The following is a 14,504-nucleotide window of genomic DNA, read 5'->3' as shown; positions in this document are numbered from 1 at the left end:
TGCCTGTACACCTGCTTGGTGGCCCTCACGCACACTACAGGTCCACTCTGTCACCTGTCACTTTGGATTGGGAGCAGCACGTAGAGGGAGGCAGCTGGCATAATGGAACAGGCATGGGCTCCCCTGGGTTCCAGTCCTGGTGCTTTCTCTCACCTTACAGAGGTCTCACTTTTGAATCAGGCGAGTATAGGGTTTTTTTTTAATGGTTTNAAGTATTTAACCCCTCCTTATATTTTGCCTTGAAATTGAGGTTAGGAGTTTGGTGAATAAAGACTTATTTGGGGGATTATTTTATTTGATGAAACTAGCAGTAATATTGTAATAGCAAGTATATTAGAGATCACCATATACCAGTGACTCCGCTAGATGATTTTTGTATAAATCAATTTAATCTTCCCAACAGCTTTGTGAGGCAAATCTACCATCATCGCCATCTTAGTTTCCAAAGGAGGAAACAAAGGCACTGAGAGGCTGAGCAGCTACTAAGGTCAGAGTCAGAATTTGAACCCAAGCCAACTAGCTTTGGAATTTGAGCTAATTGTGCTCTGTTGGTATGCGTTGTACTCCTGTAAAGCAGAGGAGAGAATTTGTCAACTGGAAGTGTTTTCATCTGTGGTGCTAAGCACTTGTCTATTGGTGTTTAACCTTTTTTCCTTTCTGTCATGGATGGAGGAGTCATTCTTGTTAGGTGGGAAAACTGGCAGAGAACGAACCCAAAGAGAAAGTATATAATACCAATACAAAAGGAAAAATGACCATAGCCACAGTAACTTTGCTGAGAAAGGTGGGTTGAGGGGCCTGCCACTCTCTTGGAAGGACCTCTGTCTCTTAAGGCATGAAGAGTTTTGGGGGTCACCTGTGGTAAAGGCTCTTGGAAGGCCCTGAGAGGTAGATTTTCACGAGTGCGGATATCCCTGAGCGTGTAGGCAAAGTCAGCCTGCCTGTACACCTGCTTGGTGGCCCTCACGCACACTACAGGTCCACTCTGTCACCTGTCACTTTGGATTGGGAGCAGCACGTAGAGGGAGGCAGCTGGCATAATGGAACAGGCATGGGCTCCCCTGGGTTCCAGTCCTGGTGCTTTCTCTCACCTTACAGAGGTCTCACTTTTGAATCAGGCGAGTATAGGGTTTTTTTTTAATGGTTTTGTGTGTGTGTGTGTGAGAGAGAGAGAGAGAGAGAGAGAGAGAGAGAGAGAGAAAGAAAACATGAGCCGGGGGAGGAGCAGGAAGAGGGAGACACAGAATCTGAAGCCGACTCCAGGCTCTGAGCTGTCAGCACAGAACCCGACACGGGGCTCGAATCCATGAACTGCAAGATTATGACCTGAGCTGAAGTTGGATGCTTAACTGACTGAGCCAACCAGGCGCCCCAGGCAAGTAAAGTTTATACAGATGAGGAACAGATTAAGAAGCAGAACAAGAAAGCCCAAATTGAGGACTGTAACCCGTTTCGGACCTCCTTCCTCTGTAAAAGGGGGATAACATTTCTTTCCAGTCATTGTGAACGGTAGAGGAGATACTCATCCACTTGGCATATGGTCGGTCTTCAGTGTGATTGTTGGCCTTGAAGATACCTCTTGAAAGGTCTACATTGTTCCAGCAACTCCATTTGTACCTGTGTAGAATCTACTCTGTCCATTTGTGGCATTTTACATTTTGTAGATTAAATATCATCTCATCTATAAAAAATACAGGTAGAAGGGATGGATAACCTGTAACCACTCACCTGGTGCAGTTCCCATGGGATGCCACATATGACCATGGATTCTGGAGACAGGGACAGTGCTTGCTATTAGTACTGTATTTCTTACCCTGCAAGGCCTGCAGATAAGCCACAAGGATGCAGAGTGCCTTCCTGATTCTCTGCCAGTTGAGGCACAGGCAGTGTGCTGTGATTAGGAACAGCAGGCCTCTAGCAGTGTGGTTGAGAGAAGGAAGAAGCCAAAATGCCCACCGTGGATAGCCAGCACCCTGCTGGTACGAAGAGCCAGACCATAGCTGAGATGCAGTCCAGAAGTTTCCCTGGGCTCTGATTGTAAGGGGATCTTGCAGCTTGAAGGGAGGGGAGACACTGCTGAAGTAGCAGGGGTTTGAGAGGCCGGGAGAGGGGACTCGGGTTCTGTGTGGTAAGTTTGAGGTCATGAAGTCCCTTCCCCAACCTTGGGCAGCATTTTAGCCTAACCTTTCTAGTGTTTCCAATCTTAAGAAATTCTCATTTGGGTAAAGTTAAAATCTTTTTCCAGTACTGTTAACGTTTAACTTTGTGTGTTCCATCTTGTTTTCATTAAGCAACTCAAAAGACCATCGAAATATCTTCATATATGATGTTTTTCTAGAACATTTAATTGTACTTGTTTCTTGAATAGAACTGAATTAACATTCATGAGTGATCAATAGGCTTCTCTGTCTTCTACTTTGTCTTCCGTCTAAACCCACCTCAACCCACCCAACCCAACCAGCTTCTTGAAAGGACTCTAAAGTTCTAGAAAAGGCAAGCAAGATGTGAACTTTAGATTTGTAAGCATCTTGATTTTTGGTGAAGAACTCAATTTAAAACTGCCCTTTTTTAAGGCAGTGATTTAAAGAGTGGGGGTGCTTGGTACATCTGTCAGCAGGCTGTGGCATATTACATCTGTCCCTGATATTTAAAATATTTGGCGCCATTTCACTGTGAATTCATTTTTTACTTAGAATCAGCTAACAAATGCTAGCCTGGAGTTAAACTTGGGAGTATATAGGAAACTAAACACTGATCGTTTAGATTTTGTATACAAATACTATGCACATGTGGAGAAGGTTATTTCAGAGGTTCCATTTAATGTTAGGTGGTGCACCCTGAAACCCATCTTAGAGGTACAATGGCACAGGAGGGAACAAACAGCAAGGATTTGCCTTGCACTGCCGTAACTGCACAAGAATGCCCCTGACTGGTGCAGGCTCTCCCTCACTGGACAGCCTTGCTCTTGACATTCCTCTTCCCATTTGGAAAAGCTTAAATCTAGGTTTCCCAAGGTATGTTCCGGGTATATCAAATTCTAGGTGGTCAATTGGGATTGGAAGATTCAAGGTTAAACTAAACAGATTAAAATTTTTTTTGAGCTAATTATATTTTTATTTTACTTTTTTAAAAAAGTTTATATCTGAGAGAGAGAACATGAGCCCAGGAGAGGACAGAAGATCCAAAGTGGGCTCTGTCCTGACAGCAGAGAGCCCAATATGGGGCTCAAACTCACAAACTGAATTCGCGAGATCATGACCTGAGCCAAAGTCGGACACTTAACCAACTGAGCCACTCAGGCACTCCCACAAACTAATTATATTTTTAAAGTTTATTTATTTTGAGAAAGAGTGAGCATGTACATGTGAGCAGAGGAGGGGCAGAGAAACAATCCAAAGTAGGATCCATGCTGTCAGCACTGAGGCCCACACAGGGCTCAAGATCATGACCTGGGCCGAGAATGAATTGGACACTTAACTGACTGAGCCACCCAGGCACCCCAGTAGATTTTTGCTCCGACTTATTTTGTGGGTGACTGTTGGTGAAGGGCTCAAGCGTGGGCTTTCCCAGCTAGCTGTGATTATGGACATCTTCCAGGTTCCACAGAATGCCCTTTGAGAACATTCACATGCAGGGCTTCTAAGGGTTGGTCAAGATATGTATTTTTATGACTGTTCGAATTTGGACTCTGGTGATATTTCTGTGTGGCCTCTCAGTTTCCTTTCCCTTGCCTCACCTTCTCTTCCCTCTCACTCTCCCTGCTACCAGGGAAATCAGCATTTGTAAATTGGTGGGTTTGCCATAATAGGAACACCCCTTGGGAAATTTTGCCCCCAGGAGCGGGTTTCTGTGACTCTCGTGGGTGGCATGGTCATAGGCACAAAGGGCAATCCAGCACACACCTTGCTTCTGGCTCGAGTCCTCAAGGGAGGCATCACCAAACAGCCTCAAACCAGCCACTCTGCCAGATGGTTCTCATCACCCACACTTGGAACCATAAGTGTTTCTGGCATTGAGCTGAACCGGAACTGTTCTGACATAAAAGGAAAACCGTAGCCCACAGTCCGAGCCCTGACACATGGGCTGTCAGGTGGGCTTGTGTTTGAGTCCTGGCTCTAGAACTTAATGTGTACTTGTGGACCACTGAGTCACGTAACCTGTTAGCATCCTCTTATCTCATAGGGAGGCTGGATGCATTGAGGTGAGTGCCTTTTTGCAGTGCCAAGTGTGCAGATGGTCCTGAAACAGAACCAGCCCTGGACTGATTGTGTGAGAGAGACCTTAGTGCTTGAAATCACCGCTTTCAAGATGGAGAAAAAAAGCCCAGGGAAGGAAGTTACTCATCACCATCACACAAGAAGGGAGCAGAGTTGGGACTGAGAATCCAGGTGTCATTGCTGCTGTCTCACTGCTTTCCCTCCACCTAATCTGCACACTTTGCCCAGCAGGGGCAGGGCTAAACACCAGGCCTTAAATATGAAGGAATAAATTGCTAGTTTAGACAGTGGGCAAGAGAGCTATTTTAGAACAGACAAGCTTTCAGCACACTATAAATTCCATCACCTGGGCAACTGCCTGGTTTCTTGGGCAAGGCAGCTCTCCGCCATCTGCATGCGTGGGCTTCCAAATACGTGGTTGAGGTATGTGACTTCTTGGCACCTCCCCCTGCCTCTCCGCAGCAACCATTGCCATCTTCCAAGGAACAGTGGGCATGATTGGGTGATATCTGAGATTTTGCTGAGAAGAAGGTAAACAAGGTAGGCTGCGCCCCTCCAGGGCTAATAGTCCTCTGGGAGCAACAGATAAGGCAAGCAATGTGTCTAACACCACAGTCATCTTTGCTCAAAACAACCCCCCAAATCATTGGCCTTTTTCCTCTTCCCCACTGATTTGGCCCTATAGTCTTTTTTTAAAGTTTATTTATTTTGAGAAAGTGGGAGGGGCAGAGAGAGAGAGGAGTGACAGAATCCGTAACAGGCTCTTTGCCCCATGAACCATGAGGTCATGACCTGAGCCTGAGATCAAGAATTGGATGCTTAACTGACTGAGCTGCCCAGGCACCCCTGGCCCTAAAGTCTAGGTGGGCAGAGTATGGTAGGTGTCTGGGGCTGGGGTGGGAAGCTATGATGACCCAAAGGTGGTTTATGGAACCTGAGCAAAGTGAAGAGAATGTCCCTGTAGGTGGGATGAGGGAACGGCCAGGTGTTAAAAACCTCTTCAGGATGGAGAGGGAATCTTAGGGACGAGAGGGGGCACAGGGCATCAGAGCCCAAGTGGCATGAAGACAGCAAACCCATGGGGGGCTGGTCTGATTCAGGGTTATCAGTCCAGAGGGAGGAGGGAGGGCACCTGCATGGAGTGTCAGAACCTGAGCCTGGTGAAGTACGTCTCTACCTGAGAGGAGGGGCCCAATGTGGGGTCATAGGGTAGGAGGGCACCTGTGCAGGGATTGAGTGCTGGCTATTGGAAGGTGGTTATGTACAGGGGCACTGGTCATGTAAGTTAATGTATGAAAGATAATAACCAGGTTTCTCACTGCCAGAGAAGAGAGTAACAAATAATGAAAAGAGAAAACTAGAATGTTGGAATGGAGTTAGAAATATTAAGGTGAACTCATGGTTTTCAATACACACGCATACACACACACATACACGTGTGTGTGTGTGTGTGTGTGTGTGTGTGTTTATATACATATGTATATTCCCTAGCTATCTGCACCAAGAGGGCCTGGGAGGACCAACAGCCCAAGTGAGCAAACTTCTTCATTCCCTCCTCTAATTTCCTGACCTCCCAGACTCTGCCCTTAGCTTGTCCTACTATTATGTTCTCCTGCCTATTCTGACCACTTACCTAAGGCCTATCCATCCTTTTGAGGCTTAGCTCAGGTCCCCACGAATCCAGGGACCTCCAGTCCTCCTGAGAATCAGACTCCCTGAACTCTTGGGATGTTTCTGGCTGCACCAGGGTGTCCTTGAATGGGTCTGGGGATCCCCAGGCATCCACAGATGTTCTCTTGGGGGCTCTGAGACCTTTTAAAGGGCTGTATCTATTATTTAAGGTAACAGAGACTGCTACCCATTTGATAGAGAAGATAAGACTGAATTATTTATCTCTACTTTTTGTTTTCACTCAAATCTGATCATGTCAGTCCCGTGCTTAAAGAGCCCAGTGCAACTCCAATGGCTCACCTGAGTGCAGGGGCCTTCAGAATGTGTTTCCAGCCTACCCTGTCCATCTGCCCCTGCCCCTGCCCTCACATACCCTTCAACCTTCCCTGTCTGAACACAAACTCAGGTTGCTCACCTCTTTCTGAATCCCTCAGGCCTTTCTGTCTGCCTTTGCTCAGGCTGGCTTCTTATTCCAGAATGCCTTGCCCTGCTTGTTCAAAATAATGACAACAATAATGAGTGAATATTTGTTGAGTGTCTACTTTGTCTCCATCACAATTCTAAACCCTTTACGATTTACAGTCAGGGAAACTGAGCCCACCGATGTTAACATCTTGTCTGAAATTACACAGCCAGTGAATATAGTTGTGTGTTCCCCAAATGGTTACTTGCATGCCTACCCCACGTCCAGCCCTGGGCAAGCCCCAGAGGACACAACCCAGATCATGGTCTGGAAGAGCCGCAGATGGATGGGTAAACAATGAGTGATAACATAGTGTAGTAAATACTTTGATGCAAGGGGCTATGGAAGCCAGGGCAGAAGCACCTGACCCAGCCTGGGGACTCAGGAAGGTATTCCAGGATGCGTTGACATCTAGCCTGAGCCTACAGGATATCTAGGAGTTAGCCCTCCTCGTTGTGCTATTTTGAGTATTAAATGAGTTAATTTATGACAACCAGTAGAGCCATGTCTGGCAGATGGAATGCATTTTAAAAGTGCCTTCTCCTCCTCCTCCTATTGGCCTCAGAAAGGAACGGGTGTTCATATTGCAGGGTTGTGGGGCCAGCAGGTGGGATTATCAATTATGTTTTAGCCTCGTGGAATTCAGGACCCTCAAGTGTAGTATCTAGTGGGCAACTGGATCTAAGTGGCTGGAGCTCCGGAGGATCGTCTGGAGTCATAGGAAAGGTGATGAAGCTAGTACCCTGAGAAAGTGTGAACTCCGGGGACCAAACCTATACAGATGACTGAAAAGTGCAGCCAGGGAGGTAGGAGGAAAGTCAGGAGAGCCTGGGACCATATATGCCAGGCAATAAGACTGCTTCCAGAAGGCAGAACAGGTGGCAGGATCACATGCTGATCAGTGAATTCCTACTTAGCCTTTAAAACCCACTTTAACTTCTTGAAGTTTTCCCTGACCTCCCCTCTCCCACCCCAGGCAACTTTCCTGGCCTTGTAGTCCCTTAGATATTTGCAGCAGCAGATTCCTGTCCCCACCTTAGGCCTAAGCATCAGACCCTTCAGAAGTTTCTGAAAATCTACCCCCCAGGAGTGCCTGGGTGGCTCAGTGAGTTAAGTGACTCTTAATTTCCTCTTGGGTCATGATCTTGCAGTTTGTGGGGTCAAGCCCCATGTGGGGCTCTGTGCTGACAGTGCAGAGACTGCTTGGGATTCTCTCTCTGACCCTCCCCTGCTCTCTCTCTCTCAAAAAAAAAAAAAAATCTACCTCTTGAATGATTCCTATGCATACTGAAGTCTGTATACCCCTGCATTCTACAGAGAAAGCCCAGGGTAGGATTCTCACCTCCCGTCTCAGACCCTGATAGAAGGGAACCATGACTGATCATTCTTGGGTCAAGTCCACACTCTTCCTGGATGGGCATCACTGGGGAGGTGGGAGATGGCTATTGGGGTAGAAAAGGAGCAGTCCAGAACAAGGTAGGGGTGCATCATTAGAAGTAGGGGGATAGATGCTAGGCAGATGGAAGCAGGCATGCGCACTATGGTCCCACAATGGCTATTCCCACAGGTCTTTTGTGGCCCAGTGGCCGGCACGTGGAAGCAGGTCATCAGCAAATGTTTGGTTTACGTCTGTTGCCCCCTGGCTACCACAGTGGCTCCCTGAAGTTCCCAGGCTTTTAGTCAGCATCCGGCCTGGGATGACCACGGGTACTGGAGGGAAGGCAGCACCCACAATTCCTTATAGTCACACTTTCCACCTTCCCTAGAAAACCATTCTCCCTCCTCTGCCATGGGAAGAGAAGGTGGAAAGCCGCCAGGGAGAAGCAAGGCAGCTGCTGAGCAGGCAACTCTTTCCCCAAATCATCAAGTGCCCGCAGGGTTTGGTGGCAGCAGGACCTGCAAACTGGCATCCCACGGAGGGTGGGATTCCACCGGAGTCTCTGGGAAGGGACGCACATGGATTGGCTCGAGTTGTCCTTGGTCATAGGAACTGAAGGAATGTCAAACTGGAAAATCCCAGCAAGCACTATTTTTAGAGAAGACTTGGAGAGCATTTTTCTGGCTGAAGAGACCAGTTTTTTTCAGAAGCAGCAGTTAACTGCAACCCCTGAACTGCTCCCGCCTGGAATTCGCCCAGGCTCAGCCCTCCCTCCAGGCATGTGGGAACGAACGCACAGCACAGCACAGCCCGAGGGGTCCAGTCAGTATCCCCCACCCCCGGGAAGACCAGGGCATCTGGTTCTTTCAAACACAAAAATGGCTTGTTTATTTTTACATCTTTGAGTCTAATCTTTCAGACATAAGGAATTTGTATGGGTACTTTTCCTTGAAAGGCTGTTTAAAAGTGAAATAGTTTCAAACTAAGTTGTTAGTCTTGTGACATTAAACATAAAATTTTCTGGCACATTTGGCTCATTTTGATACTAACATTGATGGGGTGCCTTGGTGGCTCAGTGGGTTAAGCGACTGGCTCTTGANGCTCTTGCTCTCTCTCTCTTTCTCTCTAAGTAAATAAACTTTAAAAAGAATATTAACATTGATAATTGTTCATGATAAACTTAATTTGTCCTCTCACTATGTATTTCATGCTTGAAGTGTTCTACTTCACCACCAACATCTATATTTTTGTTTGAGGGAGAAGTCTGTAGGGATCCCACTAATTACTGAGCTTATTAGAAGTAGATTAGATCTATTGCTTAATTGATGTTATGGGAAAAGCTACCCCGCCTTCAACACTCATAGAAATGCACTAGGGAGAGGCCTCAGTAAGAAACAAAGTGAAATGTGAACCTCCTTTCTCCTCACCAACGCCAGGCACTGCCTCCAGGTATAGAACACCAGGGACCACCATTTGGGAAGGTGTTTTGTTTACTTCCAGTCCTTCATGGAATTTAGAATCTAAAATCCTTATAGGACCAATGCTCTTGAAGTTAGAACTTTCCATGAGTCTGTGGAATCATTGCACTTGTGGAGGGGGATAGTGTGAGGAGGCCTACAGACTTGGAGGTGGTTGCCCTTGGAGAGAAGTAAGCCCAGAGCTAAATGAGAGGCTCAGGGGCTTGGGTGGGGCCAGGCCTGATCCAGGTGTGCCAGGGTAACCTGGGGAATAGCCTGTATCAAAAGATGCAATATACTCTGAGGAGTTCTTTCAGGATGAGTTCAGGGATTGACATATGAATCAGCATTATGATTGTTGGCAGAGTTTATCCACTGGCAGCAATTAATAAAGTAACATTTGGCTGGTTCATCAGGCTCCCTGAGTCTGGTTGCCTTAAGTCAGCCTTAGATATGTGAACCAGACCCTGAAACCCAGGGACCTGTCCGAAGGCTGCCCACCTCTCTATCATTTATCATCCTCATTTTGATCTCAGCGCTGATAGACACTTGAAGGCACACTACAGCCACAGTCTCATGATGTATTACAATTAGAAACTGAGGAAGATATAATACCAAGTTTTAGCTACCATTACTATGTGGGATTCCTAAGGACATCCTTTGCAAGTCTGTGTAACTTCTGTTAAAAACCAGAAGTAAAAATTTTGAGTCTGTCCCCAGAACTAAAAATAAACCTAGGCTAGTGTCCAGGAACAGGGAACAGTTAATAAGTACTGGAGGAAGCCTCTAATCTTGCTTCCGCTCAACCCTTCTCCCTCAATGAAACCAGAGAGAGAACTCTAAAAGTCAGGCCTCCCTGGGCCACTCTCCCACTTAACACTCTTCTGTTCAGAATCCACCCTGTCACGCCCACAAAACTGCACAGGGACTATCCTGAGGCTTCCTTCTGGCTTGGGGTCTTGCCTCTCATCCTCCTCCCCTTGAATTCTGCATTTGAGCCTCTTCTCCGGGCCTTTTCACATGTTGTTCCCTCTGCCTGGAACACTCTTCCACCAACCCTTATCATCTCTTTGCTTAGCTAACTGCTGTTCACATTTAAAATCTCAGCTGGAATTCTGATCCAGAGACTCAGTTAAATCCTTGCTGGAAACTTCCAGAGCACCACAAACAATACTCAGCACGTGCTCTGCTATACTTACTGGTTTCAGTGCTTGCTCTCCATGTCCTCACTGGCTGGGACTCCTCACTTGCTCACCCCTGACTCTCAAGTTCTTTTTTTTTTTTTTTTTAAATGTTTTTATTTATTTCTAGGAGAGAGAGAGAGAGACAGCATGAGCAGAGGAGGGTCAGAGAGAGAGGGAGTCACAGATTGAAACAGGCTCCAGGCTCTGAGCCGGCAGTCAGCACAGAGCCCGACGCGGGGCTTGAACCCACGAACCGCGAGATCATGACCTAAGCGAAAGTCGGACACCCAACCGACTAAGCCACCCAGGCGCCCCTCTTTTTTTTTTTAATTTATTTGCAACTTTGCTTTTATTTTTAAAAAATTTTATTTTATTTTTTAAAGTAACCTCTACTCCCAGCTTGGGGCTTGAACTCACACTCCCAAGATCAAGAGTCACATGCTCCACCAACTGAGCCAGGCAGGCACCCCAACTTAGCTTTTATTTTTGTTAAAGTTATATGTGCACAGAGTTAAGAGAATCAAATAGTTCTATAAGGCCTATAACCCTCGTTAACATTTCCTGTTCCCCAGAGGCAATGCTTTGAAACTTTTAAGTGATTATTTTTGTACTTATCTTTTATATTTTTAATTAACAAGCATATACTGCTACCTCTTGATTTTTCAGTTTCAAGCATCTACTGATCTCTCGCAATAGATGATGAGTATTTAGATCTCTTGCACACACTCCCCTTCTCCCTATCATACCTGCATGCATCCTGTCCCTCTATCTTTTCCTTTCTACAGGGGTTACTTACATCTGGCTAGATCAGCATTCATTGTTTACATTATTATAGTTATGCAAATATTATTGACAACTGAGCCATGTGATTTACCATACTTCTTTTCTATGCATTTTATTTTTCCTGCTTTTTAAAAAAGTTTTTAATGTTTTATTTATTGTTGACAGAGAAAGACAGAGCATGAACAGGGGAGGGGCAGAGAGGGGGAGACACAGAATCGGAAGCAGGATCCAGGCTCTGAGCTGGCTGTCAGCACAAAGCCCAACGATGCGGGGCTCGACCTCACAAACTTTAAGATCATGACCTCAGCCGAAGTAGGATGCTTAACCGACTGAGCTACCCAGGTTTCTGCTGTTGATAAATATATATGAATATTTGCTTAGTTCTCTATGCGTTTATCCCTAATGTATCTCAAAACTTTCCTCAAACTGTGTATATCAACACATGAATTTCATCTTGAAGAAGTCTTTCAAAGCCTTTCGCTCCTCTAGGCTGGGCTGGTTGACTCACAGCCTGATGCACAGGGACCTCTGCTCCCCTCACCCTGGGATCCTTACCACCTCTCTCTAGGCTGCACCCATCCTTTCCGGGATCCCGCATCTTTTACTTCCTTGGTTTAAATCCTTGTTCTGGTGGTGTCCTCCAGTAGCCTCCTGAGAAAAGGATAAAAGGAATCTCTACATGTCTGAGACATCAATCATACCTGGTTAATACTCCATATGGAATCAGACTTCAAGGTAGGGATCATTTTTCCTCAGGATGGAGACTTTGCTACATCTCCTTGTAGCCCCCAAAGCTGCTGTAGAAAAGTCTGATGCCTTTCAGATTCCTGATCCTTTATAATGAAACCTGCTCTGTTCCTCTCTGGGACTTTGAGCATCTTGTCCTTGCCGGTCTCATGTGCCTGGGTGCAAGCCTGTGATCATTCACTGTGCTGGGCACTGGTGGGTCCTTTAAATCCAAAGTCATGTCGTATCATTCAGAAAATTGTTACTGAATTACTATTTTATGTTTTCTTCCCTCCAATTTTCTTGGTTTTAACTCTACGCAAGTCTTACTATTCTATTATTCTCTTGGCTTATTCCTCTAATTTTCTTTCTTTCTTTCTTTTTAATTTATTTTTGAGAGAGAGAGATAGAGATAGCATGAGCAGGGGAGGGTCAGAGAGAGGGAGACACAGAATCTGAAGACAGGCTACAGGCTCTGAGCTAGCTGGCAGCACAGAACCCGGCGTGGGGCATGAACCCACAAACTGTGAGATCATGACCAGAGCCGGAGTTAACCAGCTTAACCAGCCGAGCCACCCAGGCGCCCCTATTCCTCTAGTTTTCTTATCTTTTCTCTCATTTTCCATCTCTTTTGTCTTTCAGCTCTACTTCCTGTAAGATTTCCCTTTCTTTAATTCTATTGAATTATTTTTAATTTTTTTTGCTTTCATATTACTTAGCATCCAGGGAGACATACACACATACATTGCAATATAATACCCCTGCCCTCAACTGTGCCTCATGACCCCTAGCTAAGAGACTCTCTGTTTTATCTCCTCCAGAGAATAAAACTCCAGTCTTGGGGGATGGGCATGAAAAGGGATTCAGGGGTCCAACTGCTTCTTTTTTTTTTTTAATGTTTTATTTATTTCTGAGAGAGAGAGAGAGGGGAGGGTCAGTGAGAGGGAGACACAGAATCTGAAGCAGGCTCCACGCTCTGAGCTAGCTGTCAGCACAGAGTCTGTCATGGGGCTCAAACCCACAAATCGCGAGATCATGACTTGAGCCGAAGTCAGACGCTTAACTGACTGAGCCACCCAGGCGCCCCTCCAATTCCTTCTTAAAAAGACTTTCAATAGATCTTTTTTTTTTTTTTTGCCTCCACCTCCACTTCTACATGTGCTTGGTGCTGCCCATTCCAGAGCCTTTTGTTCTGTGATATAATCTAAGTTGTAGTTCAGCCTTTCCCTGTGTATTTTAGGGTTTAGCTTTCTTGGATCTGCTAAGTCAATTATCACTTGTCCATTTGCTATTCTGATTCCAACTTTTTTGCCTTTGTCTTCTTTACCATTCTTTGTCGCAGTGCTTTTATGCCCTAAAATAAATAAATAAATAAATAAATAGATAAATAAATAAATATCCCTGTAACTGTGATTTCACTGTGGAATGTCTTTTGGGAGACAACACAGAGGCCAAAGCCTACATCCAACTTGCCATCTTTACCTGGCAGTTTCTCCAGTTCCTAGTATATTTCCTAGCACATAGTAAGTGCCCAGTACAGATTGGTTGAATTGAGTCTTAGAGATACTGTCTTTTCCATCTTTGGTAACCCAAAGGTGAAAACCCTTTAAACGGAAGTCTTTTTAGTTATGATGTTTACTGCATCTCAGCTTGGAGTTCAGCAGTCTATCTAAATTATATATTAGGCAATATCGTGTGGTGTAAAAAGTTGGAACCTGGGCTCCACTCGCCACTGAATTGTGTGGCCTGGGACAAGCTACTACCACTTGCCAGACTTAGTCTGCCCTTCTGTAAAATGGGAACAATAATACAAGTGTCTTCTTCAGTGCCTACAGCATGGGAAGCTCTCAATATTTGTGGTGTTTAAGAGTTCAGTACCAAGGCGACAATTCTTAGAAGTCAGTGTTTTACTTAAGCTTAAAATTAGCCTTCACACTTGAATTGCAAATTGGTTCCTAATTAATGCCCGTCAGAGCAAAAATCTGTGTTTAACTTGAGTTGATGATTAGACAGAGATTACAAAATCTTGTCAGCGGAGAGGCAACTACTGTTGCTTACCGAGGGTCTATAATGGGCTAGTGCCCCCGTCCTCGGTCAGGCCGGTGGATCTAGAACTTAAGCTGGGAATTACTGTTAAGTATTTACCGTGTCTGACCTGCAGACCCCGTGCTGAGCGACCCTTCACTCAACTGTGAGTTTCACTAACGCCGCGCTCAGTCCCTGGCCTCTGTACTGGCTGGTTGCAAGGCGTTCAGGGTGGGAGCCCAGACCCTTAGACGGCTCTAGCCAGAACCCCCCTGGGCCAACCACCGTTCGCTGCAGGGGTTTGCACAACACATCTTGGTCTTCACTGGTAAGTCTCCCAGCCTACCTGCAGAGGACCCCACTTCCTCCAGAAGAGAAGCTAAGGCAGCGCCCTGGGAAAGCAATTCCGTGTCCTTTAAGTTCACTTTGACCCTCCCCTTAGCCCCCATTCCTCTCGGTCCCCACGACCCCGCCCTCGCAGGAGGGGATCCCAAGGCTTGCAGAGAGCCTTCGGTGCCCCTGCGCACAGGCAGGTAAGGGCGGGGTCCGAGGAGACGGCGCCCCGCCTCGCCCGAGGCCCCGCCCCCCAAGGCCCCTGGG

This window comes from Crocuta crocuta, unplaced genomic scaffold, assembly GCF_008692635.1.
Source record: "Crocuta crocuta isolate KB4526 unplaced genomic scaffold, BGI_CrCroc_1.0 scaffold152, whole genome shotgun sequence".
In the NCBI taxonomy this organism is placed as follows: domain Eukaryota; kingdom Metazoa; phylum Chordata; class Mammalia; order Carnivora; family Hyaenidae; genus Crocuta; species Crocuta crocuta.
The sequence above is the reverse complement of the archived record's forward strand: the minus strand, read 5'-3'. Positions refer to the sequence as shown.